This window comes from Echinops telfairi, unplaced genomic scaffold (genome assembly GCF_000313985.2).
Source record: "Echinops telfairi isolate 266 unplaced genomic scaffold, ASM31398v2 ScPeMD7_7424;HRSCAF=8462, whole genome shotgun sequence".
NCBI classification, from domain to species: domain Eukaryota; kingdom Metazoa; phylum Chordata; class Mammalia; order Afrosoricida; family Tenrecidae; genus Echinops; species Echinops telfairi.
The window spans coordinates 14,619,193-14,622,715 of record NW_022111324.1 but is presented as its reverse complement, the minus strand read 5'-3'; the positions used below and the strand labels follow the sequence as shown (position 1 = coordinate 14,622,715).

The following is a 3,523-nucleotide window of genomic DNA, read 5'->3' as shown; positions in this document are numbered from 1 at the left end:
GGTTACATTGCCCTTGATCCAGCCCTGCAAGGCCTCCTGCACCCTCCTTGACATTGATTTTGGATCACTTGTTGTTCCCTTGTCCCTGTGCTTGTTCAAATGACAATTCTTGAAGAAGTTGATAATTACTTTCAGAATTTGAGTTTGTACCTCTGCACTTCAAGATAGAATTAAATGGTTAATCTCATCTGTCTACATTGTAGAAATGAGCACTTGATAAGCGTGGATAATTTACCAAAGAAGAAATGCAAAGCCAATATATATATTAAAATATTCAGTTAACATCACTCATCACCAATAAAACAATGAGATTGCTCTTTGTCTATCAAATCAATAAAGATTTTAAAAATAGTAATTTTCCTTCTTGATGAGGGAGTAGACAGGTTTATAGTCAACTGCTGGGAACATAAAAAGCCTGACATACTGGTAGTGTAGTTGTTATGCTAACCCAGGCCCATAGTTCTAAACCACCAGCCACTCAGCAGAGAAAGACAAGGCTTTCTACTCCTGTAAAGAGTTACAGTCTCAGAAACCCAAGCTGGAGAGAGAAGAATGGGTGGGAAACTCTTCAGGGGATCTAGACTGAAACACACAAGGTAGGGAAATATGCTGACGGGGAGTACATACTAAGGTCCACCGAACCCTGCTGGCCTCCAGGTGCTTAATGATTACCTGGACATTAGGGACAGTTCTACCTTGTCTATAGGGTGGCTATAGTAGGCCACAACTTGATAGCAGTGAGTACCCCACCCCCCACTCCCTGAGATAACTTGGAAAAATATAAGAAAAGCCTCAAAATTAGCAAGTGTTCTGTTGTTTATTATTTGAGGAAAATAAATTTTAAATGTTCTAAGATGTGTATGTAATGCTTAACAGTATTAAAAGACAAGTTTAAATTAAATTAAACATATAAAATAAAAATGATTCATTGATGACATACATTACAAAATCTCCATGGGAACATGCACATGAATCCATGTAGATTTGCAGAGGATATCTGTGTATGTGTACTTATCTTTGATGCAAATATATCCATGAATGTGGTGGAACATACAGGAGGCAAAGCTATGGATAATTTTGAGACATAACCAAACTCCTGTGGCAATGAGTCACTGGACCTGGGGGATCAGCACCATAGTTTAGAGCAGTGGTTCTCAACTTTCCTAATGCCACGACCTTTCATACAGTTCCTCATGTTGTGATGGCCCCCCAACCATAAAATTATTTTAGTTGCTACTTCATAACTGTAATTTTGCTACTATTATGAATCAGGCAACCCCTATGAAAGGGTTATTCCACCCCTAAAGGGGTCACGATCCACAGGTTAAGAACCACTGGTCCAGAAGAAACCAAAGTCTATTGGCACAGTTCACACAGACAATGTTCTACATTGTACTTGGGTGAAAAGCAACTGGAATCTTAAAAGCTCATGAGCAGCCATCTAACATACAACCAGTGGTCTTTCTCCATCCAAAGGAAATATAAGTGATGAAAATCAAAACACATATAAAAACAATGAGCCCAATGGACTAATGGACTATGTGAAAATTAGTCTCCATATCCCTAGATTATGAAAAACTAGATAATGCTTGGTTATCACTACCAACTGCTCTGAAAAGGATCACATTAGAAGGTCCTGGATAGAATGGAAGAAAAATGTGGAGCAATATTCAAAATGATAAAAGCGACAAGGCTTCCTGGTCAGATTGTGACAGGTGGGACCCCACGCTTAGGGTCCTTAGTTACCCTTCAGGTCTGGAATTGTGGTAGAGTAGTCCATTTAAGATCAAAGGGCCAGTATTTACCCAAGGATGACGTTCAGAGAGTTAGAAAGGAGGAATAGAAACAAGAAACAGAGAAACTGGAAAAAGTGATGGATGAGTTGAAGCAAACTGTGTATGAATTATTGAATGTAAGACTCATGATCTGTAAACGTTCATGTAATTTTTAAAAATAATTATACCTCAATATATTATAAACTTATATTTAAGATTATATATGCATCTACAAAGAAAGTTGTTCATAAAACTAATAATAAAACATGTTCTGAAATAATAAGAATAGACTCCCCCCCAAATTTTAAATGTCTATGCATATAGACTTGTGTGTTTACAAAAATAATGCCCACCTTTTTTGTCCCACCTCTTAGCACTCAGCCTGAGCGGCTGCACCCCTCCTTTTCTCTGTTACCACCCAGCTCCTGATACAGCCCATACCATGGGTTACAGAAGCCTGAAAACTCCCTTCCAGCCTCCAGGTGCTCAATGATTCCCTAACCAACAAGAGCTCCATCGAGGGGTAATGTGCCGTCACAAGCAAATGGGACAGTGTTTGAAGCAATCTCTGGCCCTCCACCTGCCAACTTGTATCACATATACCTTACATTTCAAGTCTTACGAAGAGGAAAAGGCCAGTTTGCCGAGAGTAAAGAAAGTTTGGCACAAGTATGGCCCTACTAATGTGGACGACACCACAGGAAAGGAAGCTGCAGACAGTAAGGAGGATGATGACATTGATCTCTTTGGATCTTAGGAGGAGGAGGAAAGCAAAGAAGCAAAGAGGCTTTGCACAATACGAGTCAAAAAAACCACAAAGCCTGCACTTGTTGCCAAGTCTATCTTACTAGATGTGAAACCTTGAGGTGAGGAGACCGATACAGCAAAATTAGAAGAGTGTATCAGAAGCATTCAAGCAAACAGCTTGGTCTGGGGCTCATCTAAGCTCATTCCAGTGCTATATGAAATTTCAAAATGTCAAACACAGTGTGAAGTTGACGGTGATAAAGTTGGCATAGTTGTGCTAGAGGACCACAGAACTGCTTCTGAGGGCTGTGTACAGTCCACGGGCTTGGCTGCCTTCAACAAGATCAACCATCTTGAATGGTCGGCACTTAAATAAATGATTAAAGGAAAAAAAGACAGAATATTAACAACCTCAGGATTATGGATGTTTATTTCTATTTGTTTGCTTTCACTCTAATTTTAAAAAATAAAGATGCACTGTTTATGTAGCAATATTTTAATAATAACTGCATGAACAGGATGACCCTATTGAAGGTCTTTTCCATAAATATCTCCAAAGGATGAAAAGTATAGCCCAGTAGAGTCAGGAGGACAAATGAAAGTGCACTTCTATCAGCAAAAAGAGCAAAGAATTTTTACCCACCCTCCAAAGACAAATAGTTGCCTGGAAATTTTAAAGTCACCACCTTATTCTATTTGGTAGCTATAAAAATTAACTTTAACAAGAATGAAGAAAAATTTCTAAAATTGATTGCACACTCATTTTTAATATGTTTAAAACTTTGAAATGTATGGCATGAGGATTATTTGTCAATATAACTAAAAAAGTTTAACTTTAAAAATTCTTCATCCTGCTATCAAGAGCTATAGCATCTGAGGTCTTAAAGGCTTGAAAATAAACAAGCAACCATGTAGCTCAGAAGCAACAGCCCACACGGAAGCAGCACACCAACATGTGTGATCATGAAGGGCCGAGGGGACCAGGTTTCAAGCACCAAAGG

General features: G+C 38.8%; 1 pseudogene; it reads left to right on the top strand.

The window, feature by feature from the left end:
- Window positions 1-2,217: 2,217 nt before the first annotated feature.
- LOC101639227 lies at window positions 2,218-2,898 on the top strand (annotated as a pseudogene).
- The last annotated feature ends 625 nt before the right edge of the window (window positions 2,899-3,523 follow it).